Raw genomic sequence first — 17,186 nt, forward strand, 5'->3', positions numbered from 1 at the left:
CTATTTAACAGCTTTTGCTGTTCAGAACTTGCTTTGTAAACCAGGCAGGCCTGAAACTCACAGAGATCTGGTTACCTCTGCCTCCCAAGTGCTGGGATTAAAGCTGTCTACCACCACTGTCCAGCTATAAATGGTGCTTTCCTGACTGGGTAAATTCTCCTTTGTGGACCAGACTTAGAGAAGCTACAGTGCTCTCCTAGGGACTGATGCTCGGATTGGGGGCAATCTGTTGCTTGTGGACTGAGCTGCCTGTTATGAAGTGATATTACTAGCAGAGAGAAGCATCTAGAAGCCTTCAGCCATCAAATGGAATCTTTAAAGGCAGGAATGAGTTTGGGTAGGCCCCCAAAGACACGAGGAATAGCATTCAGTGGGGCTTAACTTTTATTATGGTCTGTTGGGGAAGTCCTGTGTATATGTCAATAAAGCACTGTTGGCCAATAGGGAAGCAAGATAGGTGGGAATAGGAGTCCAGGAGGACTCTGGGTAGGAGAAACACAGGAAGTCAAGATGTAACCGCCATAGAGATAAGAAGCCTGGAAACATCTCCGGTAAGAGAAAATACTTAGATTAGCAATTATGGGATAAATACTTAAGTCAGATCTAGACAGTAAGAAACAAGCAAGGCCAACAGCTTCATAATTAATACAGCGCCTTGTGTGTTATTTGGGGACTACGACATGGCAGAGCCCAGGCGACTGGCAGGGAAAAACCAAGCAGCAGAAAAGAAAAAGGCTTATCTTTACAATGGTCTGCTCTTGTCCTGTGACAACCCCTCCCTCAGTCTGCATCTGTGACACCCTGTGGAGTCTCAGGTATCAGACGACTCAGGTGGAAATATTTTACATCTGGTAGAAGCAGGGTGTCATGGCGTAGCAGCTCCCTAAGACTTTGAATGAGAGTGAATAAGAGAAATGCCAATACCTTCCCTGGGGGTAGAGTTTTGAACAATGTGCTTCACCCAATTTGTTTGGAAAGACAGATGGCTTAAAGGGAATATTTACACAAATCTATGACGGGAATAAGGAAGGCCCCAGGGTTCAGCAGGTGATCAAGACCATATGGGATGAGATAAACAGCTTTACCTGGACCAAGGTATAGTGGGGGAATCTAGAAATATAGACTAATCACCAGAGCACACAGTAGATTCAGTTCTCCTGCAGGACATTCCAGAAGTCAACTAGACACCTCTGGAGTACTACAGTCCTAGGGAAACTAAGTGGTCACAGGAGGTTTCCCCGCCAAGGAATCAGCCCCTACCAGAGTGTCCCTTCCTGAGACTTGGCTCTATCTAGGAATGCTCATAGGATAGCAAGAGAAAACCTGGTGAGCTTGCTGGAGAGCCTACAGTCTGGTAAGGGACAGAATAAAGTGGTGTTATGGGGTCTCAGGGATGGGAGACTAGGTCACAGCGAGCTGTGACTCAGGGTGGCTGCTGTTCTCAAGCCAGGATGGAAATATTTCTTTATCCAGGCCCACTGGTTTGCAATGGTTGAGAAGCAGCTCGGAGGCGAGGGGGCAATTGTGACTAGAAGCCTTAGAACAGAACCAGAGAGTCTGCTCTGGTGACAGACATCTCTTAGCAAACCGAGGAACCCAATGACTAGAGCTGAGACCACGCCAACTCCTTTCCCATCTCCCCTGACGCTAGCCTGGTGGTCTCAGGGACTAAACAACCAGGGAGGCAGTGACGGAGGCTGTGGGTTAACCATGGGGTCAACCAAATGGTCTTTCCTTCCCGGGCAGACCTGGCTGGGCCACCTATGGCCACCGAGGTTGCCAGTGGTAGAAACCAGTAGCCTTGAGCTGAGGTAAGGGCGGCTAATTGAGAATTACATTTGATCCCGAAGTAGCTCAAGGCCTCACTTGTTGTGGGGATTACTTCAACAATGTTGTGTTACATTTGTTTCTGCTGCTTTTGTTAACTATGTGAAGATGTGTTACACTTGTTTGCCCTGCATTTGTTTAATTATGAAAGAATGTGCTGTTTCACCTTGCCTGCCTGAGGCACCTGATTGGTCTAATAAAAAAGCTGAGCAGGCAATATCTATGCAGGAGAAGGCTAGGCAGGGCTGGAGGGCAGAGACAATATGTAGGAGGAGGAATCTAGGCTGGAGAGAAGAGAGAAGGAGGAGAGGATGGGAGAGAAAGATAGGGACACATCCAGGGCCAGTCAGGCAGCCAGCAGACATGGAGAAGCAGGGGGAAAGTAAGACGTACGGAAAGAAAGAAAGGTAAAAAACCCTGGGGTGCTGGGTGGTGGTTGTGCACACCTTTAATTCCAGCACTCAGGAGGCAGAGGCAGGCGGATCTCTGTGAGTCTGAATCCAGCCTGGTCTAAAGAGCAAGTTCTAGGACAGGTTCCGAAGCTACAGAGAGAAACCCTGTCTCAAAAACCCCCAAACAAACAAACAAACAAACCCAGAGGCAAAAACATACTTAAAGAGAAACAGGTTCATTGAAGTTAAAAGAGTGAGCCAGAAATGAGCTTAAGCTAGGCTGAGCTTGCATAACTAATAAGAAGGCTCTGTGTCATGATCTGGGAGCTGATTGATTGCTGGCTCAAAAGAAAAAGCCTAGTCCACTCGCTTGTACTAAGATTTCAGCGGGCCCAGCTACACACATCTGCTACTGTGATGTGAGGAGACTCTGTCCTGGATGGAGGAGTGATAGGTCTGACTGGGAACTTCCCACACTGTGCGTTAGGTTCCGGGAGTGAACCTAGTGCCTTGCTTGGGCCTTTTGCCCAGGGTCTGATAGTTCTGTGGAAAAGCAAAGTGAAGGTAGCATCGACTGAGAGCCACTTGCATGCTGGAGTCAGACCGGAGCCTTCATATACGGCTCAGCTCAAATAGAATCCAAAATAGAAGGGATCATGTCTATAGTCCCAGGGCTTGGGAGGCTGGGGTAGGAGGCTTGTCACGAGCTCAAGGCCAGGCTGGGCCACACAGACAAGGTCTCAATAACACAAAACGACAAAGAAAAGAATCTTGACTCAAAGCAGGCATAGAACAGATGGCGGCGCTCGACAGGTTGACCTGAGTGAGGTTGTCAGGGGTTCTGTTCAGCTGTTAAGAACCGAGGCTGTTAGAGATGGGCTCAGTGGTTAGAGCACTGGTTGCTCTTGCAGAGGGCCTAAGTTCAGTTCCCTGCATGGTGGCTCATAACCATCTGTAACTCCGGCCTCGGGGGACCTAACTCTTCAGGTAGTTGCTTTTACGTCACGCATAGGCACACAATCGAAACACTGGTGCATGAACTAGACCGAGAAACACGCGTGAACTCCACTTGGAAGGCAAAGAAAACTCATGGAGAGAGTAAGCCTAAGCCTTCAAAATTATCTTCTTGGTGTCTGTAGAGAAAAAGGGGCTAGGAAACCAGTGGGGAGGATGCCGCAATGGTCATGTGACAGACAAGGACAGATGGTTGGAGTGGCAGAGAATCTGGGGAAGGCGGGACAGACTCTAACATGCGTGTGCAGGGGTGGCTGGATTCATTGGGAGCAAGGTTCCTCGGGCGTTTCTAACTCGAGTGTGTAGATGAACGTGTCTGTCACTGACGGAGTTGTGGAGACAAGAGGAAGCCAGGGGTTTGGGAGGAAGAGTGTTTAAGGCGTGTACAGCACGAGGTGCTCTCAGCTGCGTGGAAACGGTGTCCACCTGGAAACCTGAATCATTGTGAGTCAAGGATTCAACTCGGTGGTGTAGGCTGAAAAGAGGTGGTTTGGGAGTTGTCGGGAAGCTAAGCAGAAGCACAAGCTGAGTGTGGTGGCTCACACCTGTGACCCGGGCACTTCAGAGACTGAGGCAGGAGGATGACTGCCAGTTTGAAGTTAGCCTGGACTATATAGTGAGCGTCAGCTCAGCCTGGTCTGTGGAATGAGAGCCTGTCCCAAAACAACAGTGACCGGAACAACAGTGGCAGAATAAACAAACCAACCAAAACCCCCGAGCAAGTAGAAATCATTGTCAAGAAGAATGCAAAAACAAAACAAAACAAAACAAAACTAGAAACTTCCTCTAGGTTACTTCTGGTAGTCTTTCCCATTTGATATAAGCAGGAGTCGTCTGGGAAGGGTACCATCAATTGAGGAATGACCTCCATTAGATTAGCCCATAGGCAAGTCAGTGGGGGGCATTTTTCTTGGTTCATGATTGATGTGGGAGAGCCTAGTCCGTTGCGGTGGTGCCACTCCTGGGCCCGTGGTGTTGGGAGGTGTCAGAAGGTAGCTGAAGTTGAGCCTGGCGAGCCGGCCAGTAAGCAGGGTTTCTACAGGGTGTCTGCTTCAGTCCCTGCCTTGACCCCTTCCTAATAGACAGCTGTTGTGCCCAAATTCTGAAGCCCAAAATCACCAAGAGGCCCATTTCCATGCAAAATCAGAGAGTCTTTTATTGTAGTTGTTTAACAAGCTAAACCATTAGCTCGGGCCCTTCATCTATCCACCACGGCAGATGGCTGGAGAAAGACTCCGAGAATCTGTGATGTGGGGATCTTAAAGGGCAGTGTAAACCAGCCAGTGGTGGCGCACGCCTTTAATCCCAGCACTCGGGAGGCAGAGGCAGGTGGATCTCTGTAAGTTCGAGGCCAGCCTGGTCTACCAAGCGAGTTCCAGGACAGCCTCCAAAACAATACAGAGAAACCCGTCTCGAAAAAACAAACAAAACAAAACAAAAAAGTAGTGTAAGGGGAGTTGTCTAGGGGTATGAAACAGTTTCAGGATTGGTGCACTTCCAGGTTTGGCCAACCTGCCCTGTGTTGATTGGTCAACTGGTTGTTATGGCCCATAGGCCCACCCAGGGCGGTTGCTATGCTCTGCAGGTCATTGTTGTGCACTATCCATAAATCATACCCAGAGCCGTAAAGCACAGCCACGCCAACTGACTTCTGATTGACCTCCTAGTGACCAGGACAGGCGTGGCAAGGTCATGCAAGCACATGTTAGCCTGCCATGGCTGCTAAAAAGGGGGGGGGGTACTGGTCACTGCATACTACACAGCAAGCTGCAAGATTAAATGCATCCTTTACTCCCTAAGTTGCCTTTGGCTACGGTATTTATCATAGCACTGAAGGCGCACTAGGACGAGTTCAGAGACCCTCAGTTGACAGAAGTCACTTACTGGTTAGGACTTACTGTGGGCTTCTCCGCACTGTGTGGGCTTTCCATACAGCCTTGCCTCTCACTGCATCTCCTCAACAGTCTCTGGTACAGGACATGGCGTCCATAGAGGCCAATGACTATGCACCCTTCCTGTGCACAGAAGGATAGGCCCAGAGTACCCAGAGCTAGTGTCTCCTGAGCACCCTTGGGCTCCACGGATGAATTCTCTTTCTCTGAGGAATGACGTGTGATCCTAAGTTCCAGAACCGCCTAGCAGGACCTCCTCACTCAGGGAGAAGGCCCTCTGGCTGTGTACATACTTCCTGGTTCACCGCCCATCCCCCAGCTCTTCCTATCCCCTCCCAAATGAACTACTTCAACCCAAGTTGGTGCCTCTGGGCGTGCTTCAGGGTGAATCTGCACTAAGCCAGCTTTCTAGTTCACCCATTTGAAATGTACAAACTGCTTCTGTCTTTTCTCTGCTGCAGAAGACACCAGGGGCTAGAGACACCTGTGGAAAAAGCCCCTCATCTGTGCCTGGAAACAGGTGTAACAGTAAGTGTGTTTTGTTTTTAACTAATCTTCCCTTCTCAGGACTTCAAAGTGTGTTCCCTGTGGGCGAGCGCAGGGCGGGCACCTAGCAGAGGAGTCAATCATGTGAACTGTGAAAAAGGCTTTCAAGGCCTGGTCTACATAGAGAATTCTAGAGCAGCCAGGGCTACACAAAGAAACCCTGTCTCACAAACAAACAAACAAACAAACAAACAGCAAAAGGAAAAGTGGAAGAAAAGATTGGTATTGGTTGAAGTCCAACAGGATCGACTGTTTCCTCGAGCCTCTGCAAATGTGAAATATCGAGAGTGCAGACATAAACCAGGGTGCCTGCAGCTCGGTTACACAAACAGCTCACTTCAAACCCAGGTGGGAATTCCCCTGCCTACGAAGCAGGCTCCTGCCTAACGCAGGGCTCGGGGAACCGTGGTGTTCAAGACAGACACAAACACTGCTCAGAGCTGGAACAAATGCCTGGTCTGTCTTGTCCAGTACCCCTCAAATATTCCCAGCCGAAGACTCATTAGCCAAGTGTCAAGGCCAGCAGAGCAGTCACCCTGTGCCAGGGCTTTCTGTACCCTCAGACCTTCGCTGACCAAACTGAATCAAATCCAGAGGTTAAAAAAAATGTATCCTCCCTCAACCCTAGTGACCACAATGACTCTTTCCATAAAGGCATCCAGATGTTTAATTTTTTTTCCAAAAGAAAAATTCTTAACAAAACCAAAACAAAAGTAACTGAGGAAGGATCACTTTTCCGTTGACTTTTTAACCCAAGTACAGCTGGTCGGGCCTTCGGAAACCGCAGATACAGTTCCCTGACCACTTCTCCTCTGCCTCTGCCCCTTCCCTGACACAGGTGCCTTCTGCCTCACAGCGCTGCTGGCTGGGCACTCATGACCAGGAGGAAGCTTCAATGGCTGCGAGTCCCCTGGTCATGTGTACAAGCAGGCCTTGCCGTCAGCGAGGAAATCCCCTCAACTGCTGGCCTGCAGACGGGGAAAGCAGCGTCAGGGGGAGCTGGTGTCACAGGGGCTTTGGGGCCGTTCCTTCTGTGAGAGTCAAGGTCATTTTGGGCAGATGAGAACTGGATAGTTTCACTGACCAGAGTAGGAAGCAGTCATTTAAAAGCAGGTCATACAAGCCCCATTCTCAGGAGCTGTTCATCCTCCCTCTGAAATCCCCAAAGCCCAAGCTTAGGAGGGGTGCCTCCTCTACGAGTTTTTAAACGTCTCCTGATTTTTTTGGTACTAAGATAAAGTTCCATGGGGACAGTGGAGGCGACAGCCCCTCTGTGGGCAGTGGGATGCTTGAATGCCTAACCTGGGCCTTCCCGCCTTGGTCAAGCACGGCTGAAGTGAGATCCCTGTGTGTGTCCATCCCATAGTTTGTTTGTTTGGCTAATGCACTGGCTCGTACCTAAAATGCCAGTTCAACCACCGGTTTGTTTTGCTGGTGTTTGGTTTATACATAAACATGAGTGTGAAACTTTTTTTTTAAGTACAAATTTTATTTTTATTATGGCTGCTTTGCTTTTTGTTTCAAAGGGATGGCAGGGTTACCCGCAGCAGCTGTACTCAGCCCAGCTGGAAGGCCCCCGGGATTTTGAGCTTCAGTTTCTTAAAAAGGGGCTGTGTGTTGAACATTCAAGTGTTGTTAACCATCTCTATTTTATTTTCCCTGAAGCTCCCTGTGGAGAAGAATCCAAGACCACCTCCGGCTCAGACAGTTGGGGAAGGCGGGGGCTGAAGAATTGGCTGGAGTGGTTTTTAGACTAGGGTGCTGCAGGGGGAGTCTTAGTCTGTTGTGTACTGACTGTGACAGAATGCCCCAGGGCTGAGTAACGTGTAAATAGTAGAGATGGATTCAGCTCAGGGCGACAGCTTTCAGGAGTCAGCTCTCTCCAGCTTTACCTGCTGAAATGTTATTTTATTTTTGCTTTGTTTGGTTCTTTTTTTGGTATCCATTTTTTTTTTTTTTTGGTGAGTTTTCGTGATGTCATGTCTTGGAGGAAGACAGCACACATAGACAGCTGAATTGCTGCTGGCTCAGGTCTCTTTTCTTACAAAAGCCACTAATCTCATCGTGGGGGTCTTGCCTCTAAAAATACTGTTACACTATTAAATGAGGATTTCGGGATTAAGTGCCCGTGGACTTTTGTGGGGCACGGGCAAATCCTGCCAGAACGCTACCCACCAGAGCCTTCCATGTTCTCATTATCCAGGGCTCGGTGGAATTTTGTGTGTGTCCCTTTGGGCTTCACCACACCTCACGTGCTCAGACCAACGGCTTTGGCCAGGCTGGACTAGCTTCCTGTGTCATGTCTCACAGCAGAGTGGGATGTCCTGGAATTCTTGTGTGTATAAAGCAAGCGCAAGATAATGTCAATGATTTTTACTTCTTCCTTGGGGTGGGGGGAAGGGAGTCTAAAAACATATCCCTTCCTGAGGACATTGTTATCTTTTTACAAAGCTCAGATAGGAAAGCCTAACTCAGGTAAAAATCCCCAATGTGGACCTGAAACAAAGTTTCACAGTGCCATTCTATCTTCTAAGGGAGGGAACGGAAATAATGACCATCGTGGGGTTCTATTCCTAAGGGTACAACAATGGCGTGTGTGCCTTGTGGTAGCCAGCAGCTTTCTAACTGGACTAAAGGTCCATACACTAAGAGGGAAATCAAGTCCTGAACTGGAAACCTAGCCATCCGTCAGAGTGACCGTGTGCCGCCAAGACCCACCTGAGACATCTAAAACTCGACTCCCATACGTAAGGCTCAGTGATCGCAGAAGGAGGAGGCGTGGGAAGGAAGCACAAGGAACAGGAAGTTTGTCGTCGGATTTTTGTCTCCTAGAAATGCCAGAAAATCTTTACCCATGCTGTCTCATCGATATGGCTACCTAAACAAGACCTGAACAGTGATGGCACCAAAGGGCATGCTAACACCTCATGGAGCCTCAACTAAGGAACGCTGGAAACAGGAAAAATAGTCTTCCCCAGGGGAGACTCTCCAGATTGGTTTTTCAGTACCAAGTGGTCAGCCATGAAGTCATATACATAAAAATAAGATTATACAGACTGGAGAGGTTGTTTTTCTGTATTTACAAATACACACACACACATATATATATACATATATAAAACTAGTAAAGAAATTAAAGGAATATATATATATATAAATTAAAGGGTATATAAATACATATTAAATTTTAGTATGTATGTGTATATATATATATAGTTCATGAATTTAAGAAAGAACAAGGGGAAGGGATGCATGGGAAGGGTTGGAAGGTAGAAAGGGAATGTGGAAATAATGTAATTATATTTTAATTGCAAAAACACTTTTTTAGAAATGTGAGATGTGTTGAGTTCTCTTCCTCAGTTTGTGTTCAATTAATGATATGTAATACATTTAAATTACTTACATTATATATAATTTATATATAATATATTACATACAGTATAATTATATATTATACAATAGCATATATAATACATAATATATGATAATATATAATAACATATAATTTAAATATATAACTAATTTAATATATAAGTAATATGCATATTACATATATATATGTAGTAAATCTAACATATATGAGATAGGATTTCCCTATGAAGCCCTGGCTGTTTAGAAACTCTCTATGCTGACCAGCCTGGGCTCAGATGTACAGAGATTTGGCTATGTTTGTCTCTTGAGTGCTGGGATTGAAGAAGTGCCCCACCATGCTGGCTTGTTTAAAATGCTGACATCCTTAATGTTTTGGGTCTGGGACTGAACCCAGAGCCACGTACCTTGCACTCAACAGACAAGTGCAGTATCCTGGATGCATCTCCATCCCTTACACCAGCTTTCATCAAATTAAAATCCAGTGTGCTCTTGAGTGAAGGTGGTCACTCAATAGCAGAACCCAGTCTATGGAGGTTTATTTGATTCAATTGAAATGATTGGACGCCTTTTGGAAGATTAGTTTTCCAAAAATGATTTTTATTGCTTCTTCTAAGAGAACATGAACTCTAGTTCCCTCTGCTCCAAGGGCAGCCACTTCTTATTCTTACCCCTCCTCTCCCCTTCTCCTCCCCTCTCCCCTTCCCCCTCCCCCTTCATGATTTCCCCTTGTTTTGCTAGAACTATTGGGTTTAAATCTACTATTTTAGGTTTGATACTTAAAAGCATAAACTCACATATTTATGGGGCAATGGGTGATGTTTCAACTCGAGTCTAGGATGTTTATTCTTTTTAAGTTTCTTTAAACTTTATTATTGTGTGTGCGCGTGTGATATGTGTGTGAGTGTGCTGTCCCACGTGGAACTGAGGAGAAAGACAACTTTGTGGAGTTGGTTCTGTCTTTCTACCTTGATGTGGGTTCCAGGACGGAGCTCAGGTCAGGCTTGCTTGGCAAGTACCCTGCCCACTGAGGAGCTACCTCGCTGGCTCCAAGTCTAGGCTACTTCTTGGTTTATAGGTTCTCTACGTGAGTTAAGGAAGGGTTTTCAAACCTGGGTGTGACATTTTCTGAAGAACGCAAGTCTGAGAAAGGCTTTCCTAGTTCGTCTTCCATCTGAAGGGAGGAACCTATGTGCCCATGAATAATTTGGAAAACCACGGAGTTTTGACTAGAACAGTCCTAAAATAGGATACGCAACGGATTTAGGAAACGTCCTGAGATGGTGGTGGCGATGAGGCATTCGTGGAGTGGCAGTGGCTTTGGGTGTGGTCCTATGGGTTGTCGATCAGTGCCTCAGCTTGATGTGAGGAGTTTAAGGGTTATTTCCAGGAGAGCAGATTGGATAGTTGATTAAGCAAGAGTAAGAGAAGATGGGGGGGGATCAGTGTCAAAAGGATGGGGGGAAGGGAGAGATGTTCCCTTGGGAGAAAAAAAAACGGGTCACAGGAAGTCAGTTGTAACTCGAATAATAAAAACTCAGAGACAGATATTGGGGTTCAAGATGATGGCCAGATGAGCAAAGCAGCCAAGCCAGCAGATCTTACCACTGCCAAGCTGGAATGGCAAATAATACATTATGACAGTTGGTCTTCTGGTGGGAGTCCAGCCAGGCTTCCAGAATAGCTAACTTCCATTCTCTCAGCTCTGTGGATTTCTAGATGGTGTAGACATTCTGGAGACAGTGCTAGGAGCCTGAAAGTGAAATATATGTATATGTACATATACATATATATATATGTGTGTGTATATACACACATATATTCATACACATATATATCTATATCTACCTGTATATACATACATACATACGAGAGAGAGAGAGAGAGAGAGAGAGAGAGAGAGAGAGAGAGAGAGAGAGAGAGAGAGAGACTTGGTCTTGTGGCCCAGTCTGACTTCAAACTCACTGAACAGCTGAGGAAGACTTGAACCTCTAATCCACTGTCTCCACCTCTCGATGGGGTTACCACAAGCTCCACCATGACAGGGTTTGCTCAGTGCCAGGGTTGCAGCCCAGGACTCTGTGCATGCTCCATAAACACCTCCTCAACTGAGCTACATCTTCAGCCTGACCGCCACGCTGGGGGACAGTACTATGCGACTGGGATCGTGTCTAGGTACATCTAGATGTGTGTGACGTATCCATCTTTTTAAAAAAAAATGTTATTTTATGTGTATGGGTGTTTGGCCCACATGCCTGTGTGTGACCCATGGGGGCCAGAAGAGCACGTCAGATCCCATGGGACTTGAGTTTTAGATGGTTATGAGTCACAGTTTGGGGACTGAGAATCGAACCTAGGTTCTCTGGTAGAGCAGCGAGCCCTCTTAACTGCTGAGCTATCTCTCCAGCTCTGGGTAGTTTATCTTTTAAGAGGAAGTTTAGAATTTTCAGTGATTTCTTATTTAAAAAATGACCCGGAGGGTCGTGGCATGCAGCTGTGGTTAAGTGTACAGACACTTGGGCAGCGTTTTCAGGAGTCTCCAGAAAGTCACCAAGTTAGAGGTTGCATTTGTTTTCCGAGTTTACTAGAGGTTTTTTGTTTTTTTCTCCAGTCTGCTCAGTCCAAGCATCTGAGCCGTCTACCATACTTCCTATAGAATCCCAGAGGACTCATTAGAGCTAAACTTTGAAGAGAATTGGAAACCTTGTCTCCCCATCTCCTCTGGAGGAGGCTGGGGGGGGGGGGGTCATGGCTTCTTGACTGGGAGGGGATGCCCTTTCTGGCTCGGTGGCTTGAGATTCTATTGTTGCATCCATTTGTTTTACTTTTACAGCCAATTCCTGTTGGCTAAAGAAACCCAAGCACAGCGTGAGAGGGGGCACCGCAAAGATGGAGGAAGGAGGCTTTGGGATGCCGCCGTCATGGAGACGACGACTTAGGGAAACAGAAGTTCATGCGCACCTCAAAACAAGCTCAAAGTGCAGAGGCAGGAGGGTGGAGATGGAAGGGGGCATCCTGAACAGGTCGCAGCCCAGTTTAAACGGACCCCTGCTGTCATCCAAGAGCCTTCCTGCTCCTTCAAACTGTCAGATGTGATGGGACCGCAGACCAGAGTGGTGTGGCCTGATGCCACCAGTCTCAAGGAAGCTTCTTGCCAGTGGGTGGGGGTGGGGTGGGCTGATGGGGAGCCAAACCCACCAGATGCTGGTCTCCGGTGTATGATCGAAGGCTGAGTTACAGAGGGATTTTGCTTAGCTGAGCCTGTGAATGTCTCTCCATCGCATTGTCATCTTTTGGCCGTTTTGTACAGGGCAGATTTTTTTTTGTCAGAAAATATGTTTTACATTACTTGATTTATTGATTTCTTTTGGGTTCCTCAGTCATTAAATGACTTCCTCTTCCTCTTTGGTCTGTGTCAAGGTAAATTCGTGTGCTGGACTCCATCTGCTATTCCCTAGAGAGTCCAGATGACATTTGGTGGTGGGGAGGGGTCCGGGGCAATGTGCTGACTGAAGACAAGGAAGCTATTTCCCAAAGGGGAGTGCTTTGGAGAGAGGATGGGGACAAAGAGACAGAGACAAACAGACAGACAGACAGACACAGGTGGGGGAGGGGGCAACTGCAGAGGGACTCAACCCAAGCGGCCTATCTGTGCAATCACTTGTTTTTACTTGTGAGCAAGCTTGGATTTCACTTGTTCAAATCAATCTGGCTTCTGTAGTTTTGATGGGGACCAAGAGCCAACGATAATAGTTTGTATTGTATTGGGCACCTCTGAGGCCTCTCGGGTAATGGACTCACAGAGAGGAACCTTGGTTCACAGCTTCAGGTTTGATCTCAGTCTCTCCCCAGCCCCCAGCATAGCTTATTTACTTATGTATTTATGTATTTATTTATTTATTTTTAGCAGAAAGTGCATTCTGAGGCATAAAGCTGTTCACATCGGAACACACAACCATAATGGCAAGCAGTTATTCTGAGAAGGAATGAAAAAGTGAATCTTGGGGCTGGAGAGACGGCTCAACGGGTAAGGACACTGAGTGCTCTTGCAGAGGACCCTGGTTTGGTACCCAGCATCCATCTGGCTTCTGACAACTGCTCTGTAACTCCAGTTCCGGGGGATCTGCCACTTCCTTCCAGCCTCCATGGGTACCAAGAACACATGTAGGCATGGTCACCCCCAGAGAACAAGAATAAATGAAATCCAGGAGGGCTTTCCTGAGACTTGTAAGGCCCAGGAGCCAGAACACGGGAAAAGGCAGACTGAAGTTGGAGACAGGAGGGTATCCATCCCCACGGTCAGACAGTCAGCAAAGGAGATGCGGTTAGAGGCTCTTCCCCATCACGTGGCTATGCCCATTCCTTTATGAGCAAGTGTCTTCTCCCAGAGAGAACGAGAAACCCTGCTTTTCATGATTTGTTCTTTATTTTTGACCCCGCAAACATTAAAATCCTGATTTAAACTACATAAACACATTTGGGACACAGTGAGCAAAGAAGGCTGAAGATTCAGTGCTGGGAAGAAAAGAGTACAGGGTGGGGTACTCTGTGAGGATGGGTGCCTGGCTGGGCGGTGTGCTCTCCTGAGAGAGGCCAGCTGGGCCATGGGCCCTCCTGAGACACTGCGGCTTTATTTGACAGCTCACAGAGAAGAGGAACCAGTCTCATTTTCATGAGAAAAGTACAGGGCTTTCTAGTGAAGGTTGGTGACTTTTTTTTTATTTTCAAAATGTTATTCTGGCTGGGCGTGGGTGGCACATGCCTTTAATCCCAGCACTTGGGAGGCAGAGGCAGGCGGATCTCTGTGAGTTCGAGGCCAGCCTGATCTACAGAGCGAGTTCCGGAACAGCCTCCAAAACAATACAGAGAAACCCTGTCTCGAAAAACCAAAAAAAATTTTTTTATTCTGAGTTTCTCAGACAGGCTCTCTCTATGAAGCCCAGGCTGGCATGGACATTGTAAACCTCCGGCCTTAGCATCTGGCATGCTTGGGTGACAGGTAGGGGTCACAGTGGTCAGCCACGACTTCGAATTAATGACACCCTGGGCCCTAAGTTGAGGCCACTGCATTTGCCCCCAGGGAAAGCCCATCCACCTGAAATCCTTATTTTTTTTCCTGTGTTCTCCTCTCTGCCTTACTCTCTATGCCCCAAATATTATTTAGGTATCTACTACTGTTACAACCGTGTATGTGCAGGGGACACAGTTACGAGTCAGTAGAAACTTAAGGAACTTAATGTCCACCGTCTTGGATTTTTTTTTTTTTAATCTGTCAGTCCTTACAGATGTCACACATGCCTGCCACTTAGAATCCTAATTCTTTGACGACTAATACTGTCTTACATTGGTGGATTTTTCTGTCCCACCAGCCAGCTCCTAAATAACCACACAGAGTCTTCTTATTAATAGGAAAGTGTGGTTGTTCAAATTAACATACACGGGACTAGGATGATATAGGTTAATTTTATTCGGGGAGAAATCACTTGCATGAGAAACCGGTAGCCCAGGACAAAGCTCTGCCGCCCTTCGTGACCCAACCAGAACCTCGAAAGAGAGCAAGCCTGTCCCTGACCCCAGACCAAATCCCACAGGCTCACATAAGCGCACCTGTGACCATGCCCATCTCGGGCGTGGTCAGAGTCACAGGTGCGTCTGGTAGATCTCTCACTACAGTAAGTATTCTCCAGAAGTTTGTTTTGAAAGATGCAAATTGTAATGATAAAACAACAAACAGCCACAAAAAAACCAACAACCAACAACAGCAGCAACCAACCAACCACACTACAAACAACTCTGGTGTGTTGTGCCCAGGTAACGGTTTCCCTCAACACAGAGTTGCTTTGCTATGCCTTCTTTGATAGCAACTCCCGGAATCACAGCCAGTTTTGCCGCTTTCTGCTCTGAGGTAGGAGCATTAGCAGAGAAAGCACAGCAGTCCTAGAAGCTGGCTGTGGTGGTGCACACTTGTAACCCCAACGCCCGGGAGGCGGAAGGCAGGAGGGTCAGGAGGTCTAGGTCCTCCACATAGTGAGCTTGAGGCCAGCCCGGGACACCCGAGACCCTGTGGCACCGAAACAGCAGCAGCAGTGACAAACCAAGGTTGTTTATTGCCTAAATATACATATATATATGACATTTCCTGAACGTCTCTCCCATCTCTTAGAGCTGAATTATCCGACTCCAATGACGGAAAAACACAGGCGCGAAGCCTCTTCACTCACGTCAGCCACGTGCCTTTTGGTCACGTCTTCTTCAAGTTCAACACCTCCCCTTCACCCCCTTTCTGATTCTCCTTCCTTTTCCTTTCTCCCTTGCAATTCAACAGCAGAGACCTAGGGAGGGCGTCCACCTTCACTTTCCCACAGGCTGCTGATGGTTGAGAAGATGACCAGCCTGGCCCCAAGGACAGGGTGTGGAGAGGCGTCATGGTTTCTCCGGCAGTTACTGGGAGCAGTGTTGACAGGCTTGGGAGAAAGCCGAGGGGGTGCCCCAGAGCCAGCAGGAGGGCCTCGATGACAGGGAGCCTACGCAGTCGAGAAGAGCAGCCTCCCAGGCTCTGGGTTGAATGCTGGCATCGACTCTTAGGAAAACAGCTTTGGAAAGCAAAAACCCACTCTCTGCACTAGAGAGGCAGGCCTCGCTCCAAGATGATGCCTTGCAAAGGAGAGAACTCTGTGGTCTTCACTTCATCCCAGGCTAGCCTGTTGCTACATAGCCGAGGATAACCCCCCCCCTCCTTTTTTTTTTAATCTCAGACACTGAACAGAAATTCCTTGGTAACCGGGGACTTCCTTAGACTGATGGAAGGGTGATGCCCGGTTAGCGTCTTGGTCATCGCGCGAGGACGCCTGTGCTTTTCACAGACATTGAAAAACGTTTCTGGAACTATCTATAGATTGACAGAAGTTGCTACCCGAAGAGGTGGAGACATCACAAAGTGGGACAACCAGAGTGGGGGGTTTCACATCAGAGAGCCTGCCGGGTGGTGCGGGCCTGTATTCCAGCATCTGGGAGGATGGAGGAGGCAAGAGGGTTGTTCAAGTTCCAGGCCAGTCTGGGCTATGCAGTCACAAGACTTGGTCCCTGGCTCCAACCCCATAGGAAAAAAAAAAAAAAAGAACCATCAAGTCAGACAAACAACTGATGAGGGTAACACAAAGCAATGACAAAAACAAAAACAAAACAAAACTAAAGCAAACAAGGAAAGCAGCAGTTGTCTCTGAGACCTGACCGGCTACTGCATTGGTAAGAAGGCCCCACCCTCCAGGCTCTTGAGTAGACGCAGGCTCGCCACAGTAACGAAAGCGCTTGTTGGCATCTTCGTGTTTCTACAAGAGAGAAGGCATCTCCCTAAGACGGCCCCCAGCAGAAACAAGCTGGAAGACTGCCCTGTCCTGGTGCCATGGCCTGGAACCAGCACCTGAGTCATCAGGGAAGATGAGAGGCCAGAGGGGGCATTTGATGGAAAGACTTTGTTCCTCTGGGCGCCTCTCGGGGGTCACACACTGTTTGTAGTTTGTCTGATCTGTAGGCCCCAAGATAATCTGCTTCGTTCCAACTGGAAGATCAGCCATCAGCACGTTAAGCTGTCACTAGAAGACTCTGGATGCTGCATGCATTCCCTCATATGCAGAACACACACACACACACACACACACACACACACACACTCTCTCTCTCTCTCTCTCTCTGTCTCTCTCTCTCGTGTGTGTGTGTGTGTGTGTGTGTATGTGTGTGTGTGTGAAAAGAGCTCAAGAAAGGGAAGGGGGAGGGGAGGGGGAAGATAAGGTGAGGGTGTTGGGTAGATACCCATGACATGAAGGGAATGGGGACTATTTGGGGGAGGGGGCCCTCCGAGAGTTGGGCAGGGGTGATGGAGTGCCGAGAGGGGGAGGTGGGTGACTGAGGACAAAACAGAACGTAAGACAACCCACTCCTTTGCACGCCAGCGTCAGTGGTTACTGATAAAACGCCCACAGAAGCACTTGCTTGGTCCTGTCTTCTCCTTTGTGCCTTATTTGCCCTCTCTGCACCTCCTTCCGGGCCACGCACCTGGAAACAGATGCTCACAGAAACCAGACAAGAGAAGGGAGGAGGCAGCAGGTCCTGCTTGTGAGATCCGGGTCAGATCGCTCCAGGCTTCCTT

The 17,186-nt window shown here is 47.8% G+C and overlaps 1 long non-coding RNA gene across 1 annotated transcript; it reads left to right on the forward strand.

The window, feature by feature from the left end:
* Nucleotides 1-3,088: 3,088 nt before the first annotated feature.
* LOC110341428 lies at nt 3,089-16,484 on the forward strand. Its single transcript, XR_002383376.2, has 4 exons — nt 3,089-3,317; nt 12,948-13,067; nt 13,682-13,742; nt 15,796-16,484. It is a non-coding gene; the product is annotated as an uncharacterized LOC110341428 (long non-coding RNA).
* Nucleotides 16,485-17,186: the final 702 nt, after the last annotated feature.

The sequence above is a fragment of the Mesocricetus auratus genome, unplaced genomic scaffold (genome assembly GCF_017639785.1).
Source record: "Mesocricetus auratus isolate SY011 unplaced genomic scaffold, BCM_Maur_2.0 Super-Scaffold_100001, whole genome shotgun sequence".
Taxonomy (NCBI): Eukaryota; Metazoa; Chordata; class Mammalia; order Rodentia; family Cricetidae; genus Mesocricetus; species Mesocricetus auratus.